The sequence below is a fragment of the Monodon monoceros genome, unplaced genomic scaffold (assembly GCF_005190385.1).
Source record: "Monodon monoceros isolate NGI ecotype Baffin Bay Population unplaced genomic scaffold, NGI_Narwhal_1 Super_Scaffold_21, whole genome shotgun sequence".
In the NCBI taxonomy this organism is placed as follows: domain Eukaryota; kingdom Metazoa; phylum Chordata; class Mammalia; order Artiodactyla; family Monodontidae; genus Monodon; species Monodon monoceros.
In genome coordinates, this window is record NW_021703778.1 from 33,044,901 (window position 1) to 33,062,637 (window position 17,737).

The following is a 17,737-nucleotide window of genomic DNA, read 5'->3' on the forward strand; positions in this document are numbered from 1 at the left end:
ATCCAGGTAGCAGCCGCCCCTGGCAGTGCTTGTGCCACAGGTGGATGGCGGAGGGTTGTCAGCCATCATACTTCTGGACTGTGACTCGGGAAGGGTGAGGGAGGGATGGTCACACACATGCCTGCCTCCGCCCAGGCGAGGGGCCTGGGGTCGAAAACCGGGAGGAGGACAGTCAGGACAGTCACACTCTTCCAGGCTGGAGGCTCTGCCCTTGAGGGTCCTCCCAGGGCACTCATCCCTAGTTGGGGGGCCTGAGACCACACTGTGTTCTTCTGGAGCCTCCCAGAATTGCTGCGTGCCCAGGGCCAGGGGTCGTAGGGCTGGGCCTGGCCACCTCCCTTGCAGCAGGTCTGGCTGTATGTTGTCCCCTGTGGACATCCTGGCATTTTTGAGGTTCTTTTTTGGTGGGTTTTGGCTTCTGGGAGCAGACACTGCAGGGGGAGCAGACACTGCAGGGAGAGCAGGTTTATGACTGTGCACCGCCCTGCCACTTGGCCCTGGGCCTGTCCACTGCAGCTGTGCCCAGCACACGATCCATGGTTAGAATGTATGGATCCTTTCCAATGATGTACTTTCCTAGATCTTGTTTCAGCTCTATTTCTTTTATTCTTCCCCCCTGCCTCACTTCCCAACCCCTCCCCACTTAATTTCCTTGTGAGAATCCATTAGTTCTCCTTTGTCCTCACCTTCACCTGATTCTGAGGCCCTGGATGCCCAGCCTGTAGGAATCCCATGGAAGATGCTAGAAAGTGGTCCATGTGCTAACAGCTACCCAGGACCTTGGGGTGGGAGGCCTGAGGCTCTGCATTTCTTGCAATATCTTCAGGTAATTCTGATGCTGATAAAGTGGGAGCTTTGCATTTTATAGGGTCCCTTGTGAGACTGGCCTCTGATTTCCCACGAGCTCCACTGTCCTGCGTGGTTTAGATGGTAGACTTGGGAAGGAGATGGCGCTAAACAACAAGGAATCTGCAACAAAGCCTGCCTGGTCTTTCAGTTTTCCCCACTGTCATCACTGGCTGTGAACAGACTGTCCTATTCCTAGACCAAAGAACTGTCTGAACGAGCTTAAAACAGACTCTCCAGATCTCACTTCTGGGTAAGAAATGAACTTAGAAAATTCAACAGTAGCAACAAATCCTGCTTAAAGTTTTATTTGCTAAAACAAACAAAACAAAAAGAAAAAGGGCCCTGAATAAAATCCCAAAGGGCGAGAAATGAGCCTCTTCCTTTAGGCAACCTCCCTAGTGCCAGCTTTCTTATCTCCTAACACTCAAGAGTGTACAAACTAAAATCCTCGGAATAAAGATCCCAGGAATATTACTGTCACCTAGCGAAGATCTCCCCCACTGCTGGGTCAGGCATTTGTCCGAGGTCCTCCTGGGCTCCCTGGGCCTCTGTACTTGACACTCAACACACCAAGCTGCAGAGCTATTAAAAGACTTCCCAGCAGTGGGCATGACCCCAGTGACCTTGAGCCCCTGAGTCCTGAGAACTTCCCATAGTCAAAGACAGCCCTCCACCCTGATTTCTTCTCCTCAGGGGTCTCAGGATTATTCTGGTCCTTGAGTCCCTTTTAGCAGCTTTTCTTTTAAAGGACCTAAGGGCGCTTCTGCTTTGTGCCTAGCACCCGGAAACTATGCCACCTCTGAGGTTGGGCAAACAGCTGTGTAAACTACAACTTTAAGACTGGCAGAGGCCACAGAAGCACTGGGAAGGAGAGAGGTGAACAGCTAGAAAGGCCTGATTCTGAAGGCAGCCATGGACAGAGACCCAAACTCGCAAAGCTGGCCCCAGGTGAAGTACGCTAAACTTGTGGGTCCTGGGCCCTTTTCTACTTTCAAAGGAGAAAGTCTTTTGCCCTGAACCTTTTCAACTGGATTGGAAGTGCCTTTGACTTATGATATAAACCTCCAGCGCCTCTTGGGGTGCCTGATGGTTTCAACTATGTTTTTGTTCTTTAAGACAAAATAAGTTTATTTATATCTTTAAGATGTTAACCGAACGTCATTCTTTTTTAAAAGAATGTTAGGCCTTGCCTAACACCACCTGTTCTTCCTGCTAGTAAAGAACCCGTCATTTTAGTCTCAAGCTCATTAGCTGACCTCAACTTGGATTATTGGACCTCGAAGGTGCTCTGGCCTAGAAATACTTCCTGGGTTCATCTTCTCACAGCTGATAGCTTGTTTCCCTGTTTTATTACACAAGTGAGAAATGGAACCAAGAAAGGAGTATGGAGACATGAGCCCTGACCTGTTAGCATCCACTCCTGCTTCCTGAGGAGGGAAGAGGTAAGGAAGACAGCAGTTACTGTGTCCTTTTACACGTGTGTGATGAAATCCTCACAAAGACCCTCTCAGGTAAATAGCTGGTAGAAAACGCTTTGCTTTTTTACTTTTAATTTTTTTAATTAAAAAAAACTTTCTTATTGGAGTATAGTTGCTTTACAATGTTGTGTTACTTTCTGCTGTACAGCAAAGTGAATCTGTAAGTATACATGTATCCCCTTTTTTGGGGATTTCCCTCCCATTTAGGTCACCACAGAGCATTGAGTAGAGTTCCCTGTGCTATACAGCAGGTTCTCGTTAGTTATCTATTTTACACATAGTAGTGTATGTATATATATGTATGCTGCATATATACATACAAAGTGAAGTAAGTCAGAAAGAGAGAAGAACAGATATTGTATAATATCACTTATATGTGGAATCTAGAAAAATGATACAGATGAACTTATTTGCAAAGCAGCAAAGGAGTCACAGATGAAGAGAAACTTATGGTTACCAGGGCGGGAAGGGGGTGGTAGGATGAGCTGGGAGATCAGTATAGCATTTAATCAGCTTCTCCCCAAACCCAGGATCGGAACGCCAGCCAATCCTTCACAGAATCCCAGACCTACCCTGAGCCACCTGCTCTGCCATCCTGCCTCCAATCCCAGCTTCTTTCCAATCCTCTGATGCAGAGTTTTGGTTTTAAATGTATTGTCTCCTTTCATGGATTGGACCCAACCCTCATCATGACAACCTAGCCCCGTGGCTCTCAAAGTCGAGCAGGCATTAAGATCACCTAGGGGGCTTGTTAAAACACGCATTTCCGGGCCTCACCCCTAGCGTTTCTCATCCAGGACGTCTGGGGAAGAGCTTGAGAATTTGAAATTTTCTAACAAGTGTCCGGGTGGTGTTGATGTTGCTGGTGTGTGGGCCTCCCTTTGAGAACTGCTAATCTAGGTGGTGATCACTTCTCTTTTACAGGGACCTCCCCCCCGATCTGGGAGCTGTGGGGGGCAAATGGAAGTTATCTCCATGAGGCTTTTGGGCAGCAGCCCCGTCAGAATATAAGGGAGAGGGACTTCCCCGGTGGTCCAGTGGTTGAGACTCCGCGTTCCCTATGCAGGGGGTCCGGGTTCGATCCCTGATCGGGGGACTAGATCCCGCACGCATGCCACTAAGACCCGGCGCAGCCAAACTAAATAAATATTTTAAAAAGGAATATAAGGTAGAAAGAAGGGGAGGCTAGACTGTTTAGCTGACCTCCTGGGTAGGATCTTTCAAATCATTGGGATTTCAAGCCACTGGAGCCCCAGGGGCTTGGCAGCCAGTGATGTGAGGCTAAATGTTTAACAACTGGCCACTGAGGGTTTGGTGGGGGGGGGGGATGCCCAGATTTGTGGCACCTACCAATACCTATGTATGAATATGCTGTAGCCAATCTCAAGCTACAGCTATATTACCTTGGGCAATCTTCAATTTCCCCAAATATAAAGGGCAGTGATAAAATACGTTCTCCGCGTCATCAGATGTGTTAGCAATAATGCCCATAGGATCCCAGGAGCAGAATGGACACCCAATAAGTGGTTATTCTTGTTTTCAAGATTCCCCCCAAAACTCCCCAGGAAGAATTATAATTTCTCCCAAGGAATAATGTGTGTGATGCGTTCAATCACAGTGGATATATGTTTTCAAAGTCAAGCATTTTTGTTTTAGAACCTGTTTTAAACTGTGCTGGAAAACAAAATTTCAGCCAGCATTTGGCCTAGAAAAAAGGGTAGAGAATGCTATGCCCACTTCAGAAAAAAGTTGATATGGTATTTTTCATTTACACTTATGGTCTCGTGATATTAAGAATTTTTAAATGAACGATATAATTATTCATTGACTATTACCAAACTGTTGCTCTTTTTCTTTGGTTATCATGAACAAAGTATTTGCCTGGAAGACAGTGCTTGAGAATTCTTCAAGTCCAAGAATATAGAACAGTGGGAAAACAGACCCCTTCCCATCTTTCAGTACTGTTTCTAGAACAGCATTTTCTCCCATAGCAGCCATATGCTCTCCCAAAACACCAGTTTGGGCACATTCTTGCAAACCTTCAAGTGTGGAGACCTGAAAAGTGCCCATTTGGCATTTACAGATGGAAAGGGGAATGAACTATTCCATGCCGTAGGCATTCAGGTTGTAGAGTCCTGCCTTCAAGGACTCTCAGTGGGTGAGGTCTGCAGGCATGTAAACACTGAATCAAATGACTGTGCAGAAAGAATGCCAGCAAGTTTAAAATACGAGCTTGTGCAATGCAGGAAGAAAAAGCAGTCCTTGTAATGGCACAAAGATAAGGGAGGCCACTCTTACATAACTGAAATCCAATTTTATGACAAAACGTCATACATTTTACAATGAAAAGTCAGAAGTTCTGCTGAATGCAGATTTGTCTTAATTAAAATTATTTGGTTGCGGGTTAAGGGAAGCAACTCAAGTGGCTTTAGGACTAAAAATAGAGATGGGCTCCGGAATGCTTTGGGGAGCCCTAAGGCTTGATGGTCACAGGACCATTCATGGTACCCAAGAGCCAGAAAGCCCTCAGATACTCAAACTGTCCTCTCTCCCCATCTCTTTTTCCCTGCGTGTCCGTTTCATTCTTGCCTTTCTTCCATTTTTCTTTTTCTGCCTCTCCAGAAACAGGATGGAAAATGGCTGCCCCACACATTTAAGTATGTCTTCCCTAAATCCAAACAACTGTAGCCACATAGCAACATGGCAACTGCAGGGCACTCTGCTCGCAATGGGCAGTTCTCAGGGAAAGTGAGTCATGCCTTGGGTAAACCATCCCCCTAGTGTAAATCATCAGGTTGGGACATAAATGGGGGATGCAGCCTTTGCCCTCAGGAAGCTTACTGTCCAGCGAGTGACACTGCTCAAGTTGCACAGACAGCGATGGAAATGGCAAAATATCACCAGATCTGGAAGAGTGGTGCAGATAAAGTGCTGGGGGAGGTCAGAGGGAGAAGAGAGGGAAGAAATGGGAAGAAATGGAGCATTGAAGGAATATTTCAACCAGCGTAGGAATTGGAAGGAACCCCAAACCCAAAGGGTGAAGCAGAGTCTAAGGGATAATCAAACAACAACCAGGGAGACTGAACACAGTATCTAATGAGGGGCCGGGAATTAGATGAGGCAAAGCGGTTCAGAAGGAAAGCTGGGACTGAGCTTGTCCTGAAGTTTTCCTTTTGTGATGTGCATAGCAAAGAGCTGGCTCTGCAGAGTTACTCCGTGCCCATTCCTTGGATTCATCTTCAAAGCACCTCTCACGTTTTATCCTCATAGTGACCTTCCCATTCTTGTTCTGACTAGTACATCTGGTGAGCAGTTTACCATGTACCAGGTGCTGTGTTACCTATACCGTCTCGGCAGATTTCCATAACAGTGCAATGAACTAGGTGTCATTATTGCCACTTTAAATGCAAAGGTTAAGCAAGTTGCTTAGGGTGACACAGCGACGAAGTGACAGATCCAGATCTGTGTGATGCCAACACCTGTGTTTTGTTATATCACTCTAGTGTCTGTGGGTTCTGTCTCTTGCCTGTTAACTTCTGAGTTGTCACAAAAATAGCATCTGATGTATCACATTTTTCTGCCTCCACTAAGAAAATGACCTATAATTCCAAATCGCCTAAATAGGTTGAGAAGAAGTAGCCGAGACTGGTAAATACATGCAAATTCCTGGAAAAAGTCTGGTACAAAATACAAGACAAGGGGCTTCCCTGGTGGTCCAGTGGTTAAGACTTTGCCTTCCAGTGCAAGGGGTGTGGGTTCGACCCCTGGTCAGGGAGCTAAGATCCCACGTGCCTCGCAGCCAAAAAACCAAAACATGTAACAGAAGCAATATTGTAACAGATTCAATAAAGATTTAAAAACGAACAACAACAACAACAACAAAAACCCAAAATACAAGACAAGTTCAGCCTAGAAAACTCCCGCCAGGTTTCTGCCCACTTTCTGCCTCTTGGGTAAAGAGTTGTTGAAATCTGCATGACCATGTGTTTTCATTGTAAAACTTCTCACAATAGCATTATAGCTCCAGTGGGGGATGCTATTGAAAGCAGAAGAGCATCTACATTTAGCACAGAAGGTCAGAAGGAAGCCTCTAAGTAGGAAAGTATGTGTGCTTAAACTTTTGACTGATTTAAATATGGAGAGAAATTTAAGCACTCTTTTGGTGTCAACAATTCCAACCTCATAAATTAGGAACAACTACAGTAAATGCACCTGACAGCATTTGAGCTATCCTTTTTTTTTTTTGGTCTGATTATAAAGCGTGGGGCTGAAATCATTTGCTTTGATTTACCCAATTTCCTATTGTCAAGTGCTACATCTGTGCTTGATGTGATTATGGTAATGTGCTAATTAAGTTCAATGTCCTTTGTTGTACATTCTGCTTTCAGCAAAACAAGAGAGTAGTTCTCAAAGTATGTTTTCTTTGACTGTGTTCTGGGATAAATAGGGCAAAATACCTTGGGAGGGCAGGAAATGTTATCTTTGGGGCTGAGCTGGCTTCGATACAATTTAATTTGAATAATTGAACATATTTATGAGGTACAAGAAGCAAATAAAAAAAGAGCATTCAAGTGTGTGTTGTGCCTTGCCGTCACCATTCGAGCTGCAGTAACAGTGAGCATGCAGCTTCGTGGGTCATAATGTTTTGGGGGGAACACAAGCCGAGAATATTCTGCGTATGTTTTCCCCAAAGCTATCTTTTCCTTGAATTTATATCTTGTATTTTTTCTTGACTCAGTTTACACAGACATCTTCGTTACCTTGCATGTTAATATTGCTTCTGATTTTCATTTCAAAATTCCAGAAAAAGACCTGAGGCCCAGGTCTTGTCTGAGATAATGAATATTTCTTAAAAGAGACTGAGAGAATCCATTGTTTTAATTTGCAAATGGTCCCTTGAGTAGAAAGAACTCAGGAATGCCAGTTCCCTGCTCCCAAGATTATCTTGATGGGCTTGAAGGTATCTGGTTAACCTGCACCGCCTGGAGACACAGCCAGATATCTGTGTGAGTGCTCTGTATTAGGGGACTCATAGGGCAAAGGAAGTTGACACCATAATATCAAAAACTGAGCTGTGAGCTGTGGGGTGCAGACTGGCTAAGAGCTGGGATGTGCAGTCAGACCCGAGTGAAGATCTTGGTTCTGTCTTTTACTTGCTTGGTGAGTTATTTAATGCCCCTCAGCCTCTGTTTCCTCTTCTGAACAATGGGAAGAGTACTGTATTTCATAGACGCCATCAATTGTAAAATACGTTATTGATTGATGTACCACAACAAAAAACACACATGCACAAGAAACAATGACAGTTAAACTGACATGATACTTTCTTAGCATTTAAATTTTTATTTCATGTTATTGAGAGATCTTTTAGATTTATTTAGACAGAGACTTTTTAGAAAATCATGTATCACTCTTATGCATATATTATTTATTCTTCTCCTAAAAGTTGGTCACATTCAGTGTCCTTCTTCTGAATCACTTTCACCTCAGAGCTGTCAGTGTCCATGTTTTTCTTTACAGTATAATCATGTGGGCCATCAGCAGTGTGGAATTTGGAGCACTTCTTGCAAGAATGTCCTACTGCTGTCTTCAGGACATTCTGCAAGTCTTGATGCTGTACTTTCTTGTTCTTACCAGAAAGCATCAACAAAAGGCTTTTAGTCCAAGTTGTGTCTAGATAGAGAAAAATGATTGTGTCAATGTGACACGGACTGTGAAACACCACTGACTGTAAGATAAGTCTCGATTTCAGAAACGTGCATCCTAAAATCCATGAGATACTGTAGCAGCACTTTCCTCCCAGGGTTGCTGTGAGAAAAATTCAAATAGAACCCTGAAATAGTGCCTGGCACTTATTAAGCATGTAGTAAATAGTAGCTATTAGTAATGCTACGATAATACTTTGTGATGGCTCTGTATATGTAAATTATCAAATAATTTGATTACGTTAATAAATTATACCCAGGCTATAATTATACAGTTATTTGAGGAATGTGTGTATGTTTGGTCTCAAATAAATGAAAAATTGAGACCAAAGTTTATACTAAATTATGTAGATAACTCAGGTGTACTAGATCCCAACTTGGAATAAAGATTCAGCTGGTTATGTTACTCATGGTTAATTAAGATCACCCCACCAGCAATGAATTCGTTATGCAACTTCATTATGACACAGTCATTGTTGCAGCCAGTTCAGCCATGGACTCAGATATATGATCCACGGACAAAGACTTTTATGTTTTTAAAATGTCGATGGAAACATATCACCACGACACACCTATTAAAATGGTGAAAACCCAGAGCACTGACAACACCAAATGCTGGCGAGGATGTGGAGCAACAGGAGCTCTCAGCCGCTGGTGGGAGTGCAACACGGTACAGCCACCCTGGAAGACAGTTTGGCAGGTTCTTACTAATTTAAACATACTTTACCGTTTCTCACTGTATGACCCAACAATCACACCTCTTGGTAGTTACCCAAAGGAACTGAAAATTATGTTCACACAAAAGCCTGTGCGTGGGTATTTATAGTAGTTTTATACATATTTGCCAAAACTTGGAAGCAACCAAAGTGCCCTTTCGTAAGACGCACCGATAAACTGTGGTACATCAGATGATGGAATATTATTCTGTGCTAAAAAAAAAAAAAAAGCTATCAAGTCATGAAAAGACTGGAGGAAATCTATTACTAAGTGAGTGAAGCCAATCTGAAAAGTTTACATACAGTGTCCCCCAGTATCTGCGGGAATAGGTTCCATGACGGCCCTTGGATACCAGAATCCACAGACGCTCAAGGCCCTTATATAAAATAAAGCAGTATTTGCATATAACCTACACACGTCCTCGCATATACTTTAAATCATCTCTAGATTCTAATACCTAATACAATATAAATGCTATGTAAATAGTTGCCAGGAGAGCAGTAAAGTCAAATTTTGATTGTTGGAACTTTCTGGAATGTCTTTTTCCTAATATTTTCCATCAGAGATTGGGTGAATCTGTGGATTTAGAGCCACAGATGCAGAGGGCTGACTGTACTGTATGGTTCCAACTATGTGACATTCTGCAAAAGGTAAAACTTTGGAGAGAGTTCTGGGCAGGGGGCAAGGGGGAGGGAGGGATGAACAGGTAGAGCACAGAGGATTTTTAGGGCAGTGAAACCACCTGTATGATACTATATTAGTAAGATCAATGTTGTCATAAATTTGTTAAAAACCCATAGACTGTACACCACCAAGTGTGAATCATTCTGACCATAATTCAAAAAGATACATGCACCCTAATGTTCTTTGCAGCACTATTTACAATAACCAGGACATGGAAGCAACCTAAATGTCCATCAACAGAGGGATGGATAGAGAAGCTGTGGTACCTATATACAATGGAATATTACTCAGCCATAAAAAAGAACAAGCTTGGGTCATTTGTAAAGATGTGGATGGATCTAGAGACTGTCATGCAGAGTGAAGTCAGAAAGAGAAAAACAAACATTGTATATGAGCACATATATGTGGAATCTAGAAAAATGGTACAGATGAACCTATTTGCAAAGCAGAAATAGAGACACAGATGTAGAGAATGAACAAACGTATGGACATCAAGGGGGAAAAGGGTGGGTGGGTGGGATGAACTGGGAAATTGGGATTGACATATATACACTGTTGATACTATGTATAAAATAGATAACTAATGAGAACCTACTGTATAGCACAGGGAACTCAGTGCTCTGTGGTGACCTAAATGGGAAGGAAATCCAAAAAAGAGGGGATATACGTATACGTAGATCTGATTCACTTTGCTGTGCAGTAGAAACTAACAGCATTGTAAAGCAACTATACTCCAATTAAAAAAAAAAAAGAGTGAACCATGATGTAAACTATGGACTTTGAGTGACTACGCTGTGTCAGTATAGGTTCATCAGTTGTAACAAAGGTACCGCTTTGGTGCATGATGTTGAGCGCAGGGAGGTTGTGCTTGCATGGGCAGGGGGTATATGGAAACTCTGTACTTTCTGCTCAATTTTTATGTGACTCTTAAAACTGTTCCCCGAAAAAAGTCTACTAAAGAAAAAAGTGGAAACATTTCTAGATTACAGGAGACTACAGAGACATAGCAACATGTGACCCTGGATTGGGCTCTAAGTCAGAATTCTTTTTTTCTATAAGGAACATTTTTTTGGGTAATATGGGGGAAAAAAATGAGTAGATAATTATTTCATCAGTGATAACTTCTTGATTTTAATAATTATAATGTGTTTATGTGAGAGAGAGTCCCTGTTCTTGGGAAATACACACTGAAGTAGTTCGCAGAAAGGGCTGCAGTGTCTCCAGTTATTCTCAAATGGTTCAGAAAAGTAATGTGAAGATGTATCTATATAGAGAAAGCGAGAACACAAGTGCCGTGACATGTTAACAATGGAGGTGAAAGGTAGGATAGCTCTTTCTACTATTTTAAAGCTCTACTATGAGCCTGAAATTATTTCAAAATAAAAGAGAATAGAAAATTGGGGAAATAAACCACTTCAAAGGAGGTAAAATGGATGCAAAGTGTATTAAACTCATTTTGGACCAATTCTAAATTCCCCCCCTCTCTGACTTTTCATTATTGATACGCACATTCATAGAATTGGAATCATAGTGTTTGTTTCTTTCTTCGTGCCTTTTTGTTTTTGTAACCCAACATTACTTCACATAAGCAATGCCTTGCGTTGGCAGAGTGTAACGACCAGCCACACTCTAGGGGCAGTTTGGAACCTACTGTGTGCCTGTGCCTCGGTGGCTTAGCTGCCTTACTATTGTTAGGAATTTCAGTTATTTCTCAACCATTTATTGATTCCTTAGTGCTTGACTCTATGGAATCAAGCACTCTATCTATCATTTATGTATCCATTATCTATCTATCCATCTATCTAGCTATTTTATACCTGTCTATCATCTATATCTATTATCCATCCATCATCTATCATCTATGTATCTATTATCTATCATCTATCTACCTGTCTAGCTATCTAGCTAGCTATTATCTATCCATCTATCTAGCTATTATCTATCTATCCTCTATATCTATTATCCATCCATCATCTATCATCTATGTATCTATTATCTATCATCTATCTATCTACCTGCCTATCTATCCATCTATGTAGCTATTATCTATCATCATCTATATCTGTTATCCATCCATCATCTATCATCTATGTATCTATTATCTATCATCTATCTATCTATCCATCTACCTGGCTATTATCTATTTATATATCTATCATCTATATCTATTATCCATCCATCATCTATCTATCATCTATGTATCTATTATCTATCTATCATCTATCTATCTATCTATCCATCTACCTGGCTATTATCTATTTATCTATCATCTATATCTATTATCCATCCGTCATCTATCTATCATCTACATATGTATTATCTATCTATCTATCTCAATACTAATACCATCATCAGTAATTGTGAGAAACCGATTCCCTGTGCACTTCTTGCTCTTGCACCTGCTCTCACTTTCTCACTGAATCTGTGAGTTCTGGCCCCTGGGCATCTCACAAAGCACCACTTAGAGGTCATCAGGTATCCTTGAGAAACACAAAGCCGAATAGCTGACTAGAATAGCTTCTGTCCACACAAAATCCCTTCATATTTTTTGGAGACAAGGCAAGGGGATAAGTCCAGTTGTCTTTGTGCAGCAACGTGAATGAATGAAAGACCTGGGTGAGCGTGTTCATGTCGAGGAGCAGACTGTACACCTATGGCTGCAGAGGAGCAAATACGTTCATTGCGTGTTTTCCTTTGCAAGAGGCACATGACATATTATAATTACCATACATGAGCAAGGTGTAAGGAGCAGCCACAAAATGGGTTCTCACCTGTGAAACCTGCGTGTCCACCACCGAGCTCAAGGAGTAGCACATGACAGATGTCTAAGCCCCATGCGCCCCGGCCCAGATCTCCTTCCTCTCCCTCTCTCCCTACTTTTCTGAGTCGTGTGCTTATTATTCCTCTGCTAGCTTTTTAATTTTACCACATGTGTATGTATCCCTTAACCGTGCATGTTTTTAACTTTATGTAACCAAAATCATGCTTACGTATTCTTCTGAAACTTATTTTTTCTTATTCAAAGTTGTTTTTAAGACTCAACCGTGTTGATGTTAGTAGCCGTCGTTCATTCGTTTTCACTGCTGTGTATTACTCCACTCTGGAGCACACACCACACTGTGTTTGTTCATCCTCTTATCCATGACTATTTGGGCTGTTTCCAGTTCGGAGCTATTAAATAAAATGCCGCCATCAGCATCTTTTTGCGAATCGGCTGTGTCCCTCTGCATCCCTGTGCAATTTGGGGGCTCACCTGCTACTGTGACCCAAAGAGCTTCCTTGCCCAATTGTTGAGGGTATAAAACACAAAGTCCAATCATAAACCTTAGGAAACCCAACTTTGTACTTTAGAGAAGTTGGTTAGAGACGTTATTTCAGTTCACTACTGATCTCACCAGAAAGTTCAACAATCTGGGGTCGAATCTGTGTGCTGACATTGTCAACAGGATAAGGGACAAGGCACTCATCACAGTGTGTGTTCAGCTAGTGACCAGCGAAACCACAACAACTGGGTCTCAGAGCGGGCAGCCTGCAGGCTCCTGCCATCTGCGTGACCAGAGCTTATCTGGGGTGTTGAGGGCTTACCAGGGAAGTTACCTTTCTAGTTTGTATGTTATAACATCTATCAGTAGTGAGGGGCTCTTTTTTGCATACATTAACACTTGGAGATTAAGTGAGCAAGCATTTTTGAGTCTGATCAACCTGGGTTCAAAGATTTAGCTCTGTGACCTTGGGACAGTTGCTTAACCTCTATGAATATCAGTCACCAGGTCTGTAAAATGATAATAAGCAAAGATTTACATAAAGGGTTAAATGAAATATATACAGAAATAATTTTTCTCTCTTTAGGCACCCTTTATATAGGTATATGTGTAGATAAAGGCCCAGATAGTCATATGACTACAAATGTCATATGGTTGTCCTATAGATTGTGTTGATTTAAATTAGACATTGGTGAGACCAGGATCTTCTCCAGGGAGGTCACGGGATGCCCAGCATCACGTCGGGGCATGAACACTGCCCATGGTCTGGAACATTGGTTTTTTTTTTTTTTTTTTTTAATTTAAGCAGAGCTCGTCAGGTGTTGAGGGACAGACTGAACTGACCAAATGCCAATCTGTTTTTAATAGGGAACATAAATACCACGGTGCTCCCAAGGGTCGGCCAGTTCATTACGTCCTTAGGTAACCAGATCATAGGTTGAAGGCTGCGAGGGCAGGGGCGGGGTGTGTTTTGGGGCGGAAGAGGGAGTGGGGTACAGGCCAGATGCTGAGTGATAGGAGATTAGAAAGATGGCCTTGAGGCCAGTATCACTGAGTCATGACAGCCTGATACATCCAAGGGGAGGAACCAGCCACATGAACAGATCCCAAGATTCCACTGGAGTCTTGGACACACTTTGCTTTTTGCGTGTTGCTTGATAAGGCTCCTCGTAGACCATTCCTTTTTGTTGCCAAAGGAGTTCTTGAGTATGTTTTTTTGTTGGTTGGTTTTTTAATTGTTAGTTGTAACTAGTCTATTCTTTGTTTATTTGAATATGTATTTATCTTCGGCAGGGCTTGCTTAGATTTTCTAGTCCCGTTCTTTCTCCTTTAGAACAAATAAAGATCTTCTTTTAAGTCAATGTCCGCTTTAAGCAACTTTATCTATTTTATGTTGACTTCCCACCCCCTGAGCTCTGGGCTGGGGGTGGAGGTGGGGGTCCCATTCTCAGCACAGGATCCCGTTGCTCTGATCAGAACTTCAGAAATGGCCATGGCAACTCGGCAAACAGCTCCTCTCTTTGGGCACCGTGAGAGGGTGACTGGGGAAGTTCCCAATTAGGAATGCACCTGAAAAGGAGAAAAAAGTGAGGGCTTCAAAGATACCTTGTATTAACAATGTCTGGGACCTGTCACAGCGAGGATGCTACTGTCCTGTGGGTTGGCTCTCCCTCTGACCGAATTCTCCTGAGTTATGTCAACAGAGTGCCAAGGGACTATACAGGGGCCAAAGCCAAATGGTTCTCACAATGAATATAGGGATAGTCAGTATTACTTTTCCATTCAAGGATCGTGTAAGACAAATATAATTTGATGGACAAATATTCTGTTTAAATTAAAAGTTTAGAAACTCACGTGATGAAATGGAGACCATATGAGGATCTGTGCTTTCTCCTAAGCATCTCCTTGCTCATCTTCCCTCAATCCTGAAGGATGCTATGCTTAAACATGAGGATAAGGAGACCCAGCCCCACCCTTGCTATCATCCCACAGTCTCTGTAACAGGGAACCTGACTTACAAGATTGAGAAACCCATGCTTAGGGAAGGGTACCATTATCAGTCTCATCCTTGTCTTATCCAGTCCCCAGGAACAGCGGGGAGGAACCCACATCTTGGTAGGTCAGGAAGGGAATGCGTGTTTCCACTTTCAGTTCTCTAGGGAAGCTGGAAATCTTAAACCAGGAATTGAGGTGGGCTCTGAACTGTCTGAGGGAGGGATGTTCCCAGGTTTCTGGGAGCTGGAAGACATTGGGACTCTGGACTTCAAGGAGCAGAGAAGGCTAGAGCACTGGGTGGTGAGAGGTGTGCACGTGGAGGTAAGGCCAGGTACGCGGTACCAACATGCCCCTGGTTTGTGCTTCATTTGGTTTGGCTTGGTTTTCAGTTGATGGCAAGTTGGTGTTCAGTGTAAGTGGCAGGTGACTTAGCAGAGAGAAGGGCCAGTTTCTGGAGCGGTTGGCACATGGGCCTGTAGTTAGAGATACTCTTGAGTTCTGGTCCCATTCACAGGTGAGAAGAAGGCACAGAGTTGCCCTTTGTAAACAAGGAGAGCCAAGCTGGGACGGCAGCCAAGGTGTTGGCAGCAGTGCCCAGTAGAGCAAAAATCTAGCAGGGTTCCTAGAAGAGACAGGTGCTGACCAGGAGAGAAGTCTGGACTAAGATGTGGCAGGGAGGTGGCCACCTCGGGTGGCAAGAGGCAACCAAGACAGATTCGTGGGAAATTCAGATCCCTCGAGGACCCCCAGAGATGCCTGGGCACGGGAAACCTGGTGAAAGACTAGACTTCTTGCTAATAAGGTGGGTATTTGTGTCGTACTCTGAGGCACCATAATGGAGGACTAGGGATTTCTTCCCCTTCCGTCTAGCCATAAGGTACCCACCTTGCCCAGGATGCTAACATGGTACACGTCTCTTGCCATTTCTAACCTTTAATTGCCTAATAGATACAATAAGCAGAAAGAACTGGAAAGTTTCAAAGGTTTACCTCTAAATTACACACGAGATGGGCTTTCAGGTTTACCTCTCAAAGTCTATGACTGTGTTTAAAACAGGTAGATATTCAGAAGACCAAAACCTAACCCCTCAATGAGTGAGACTGAACATTTGCCAAATAAATGTTCTTGAACAGAAACAGATTCCCCGCTCACAGTGTGACCTACAGGAAGGGAAGTCATTGTCACCTGTCTTTTATGTGTAGTAATTTGCATGCTAGTGATTGAACAGTTGCAGACCAGTTGGTCGGATAATGAATTCGGTCTAGACGTGTTGTATCAGAGTAACCAGTGTGGATGCCAACAGAATGTCGAATATCACTTGGAAAGGGAGATTAATCATTAGCCCCATTAATTCACTTGGTATTTTTAAGCAAAAATTACCTCTGTAAATGTATAACATGGGAAAAGACCCAATGCATAATAGTGTTACCTACTAAAACACCCGGAGAATCTTGTCAGGCTGAAAAAGAAAATCGTTGTCCTTTGTGAGGTGGTTTCCAAAATGGATTAATACAAACAGGAAAGCGGTTATCTATCAAAATATGAATAATTTCACATAGGTTGTATTTCTTCACTAATAAATCCAAATCAAAAATGCCTGAGCCTGTGGAATAGTAGTGTCAGAGTGATGTGAAAGTCAGACTGGGGCACATAGGAGAGGAGTTGTTCTAATTCCTGCTGGAAATGGAGTTGCTGCAATCGTTCTCATGCACCTGGAGAAAAGGAAGCCTTACACTGCATGCAGTGCTGAGCACTGGGTAGAATATCTTTTTGCATACTCATTTCCCTCTTGTTCTCTAAGGGTAACTGATGTAGCTTTTAATATGGATCAGAACTATGGTTACCAGTGGGGGGAAAGGGGGGGGTGGGATGAATTGGGAGATTGGGACTGACATACATACACTACTATGTGTAAAATAGATAACTAATGAGAACCTGCTGTATAGCACAGGGAACTCTACTCAAGGCTCTGTGGGGACCTAAATGGGAAGGAAATCCACAAAAGAGGGGATATATGTGTACGTATAGATGATTCACTTTGCTGTACAGCAGAAAAGCGCAACATTGTAAAGCAACTATACTTCAATAAAAATTAATTTGAAAAAAGAAAGAAAAAGAACTATAGCAGGAAATTAAAAATAAAAACCCAGGCAAGAGGAGTTAAAAGATAGAGCTGCTGGGGTTCCCTGTCGCTGGAAACGTGTAAGATGTTGCAGAGAGAAGCAACATTTCGTTCTGTGTATCCTATCAAGACAGTCACAGTGGGGAGGCATGGTGGGTTATATGATCACTCATGTCTGATAAGATACTCAACTGATCTGATAAGATACTCAAACCACTCACTCCATAAATATAAGATACTCAACCACTCACTCCTTCTTATGGGTCAGGATATGAGCTAGGTACCAAAGGAGAAAAAAAAAAGAAAAATGAAGGCAGTAGCTCACAGCTTAATGAAGCAAAAAACATATAAAAAAATCAATCCCAGTACAGCGAGATATATGCTGAAGTAAAGGAAAAGGAGGGATATGGAGCCCCTTCATGAAAGAAGTCATGGAGTCACTGCTTGGAAGGGAGAAGCCAATCAACAAATGGTGACCAATGAGTGAGAAGGTCATGGGCGAGGGGCAAAGGAAGCATTATGTTGTGTGTAGGAAATGACAAGTACTGGACTTTACTGGAGCACAGTTGTTGGTGGGGGGTGGAGAGTGAGTGTCAGAGGTCAAATGGATAGGTAGGTGGAGCGGATACACGAAGGTCCTTTCCAAAGGCTCAGCCCTTGGAGTAACTGATAAGTGCTTCTTTTGGGGCTTGCTAAATCACCTTCTGCATTCCTCTTTGTTAATTTTTTTTCTCTTTCTTTACCGTTTACCCACTTTGCAGTGGCCGTCCATGGAAACGTCCCCTAGCCTTTTCATCCTTCTCTCGGAACAGCATCGCCGTGTTTTTGAGCACTTCTTCTTTGTGGCTCCAGCCACAAGGTTTCATCAGGAGCTGCGTTCTTCTCACATGATCAGGTCTCCTATCCCAAGATGGGACAGTCAAG

General features: G+C 42.8%; 1 long non-coding RNA gene across 1 annotated transcript; it reads left to right on the forward strand.

The window, feature by feature from the left end:
• Positions 1-1,710: 1,710 nt before the first annotated feature.
• Positions 1,711-17,737, forward strand: LOC114903600. The gene is made up of 3 exons (XR_003795758.1): positions 1,711-1,797; positions 2,209-2,291; positions 17,575-17,737. It is a non-coding gene; the product is annotated as an uncharacterized LOC114903600 (long non-coding RNA).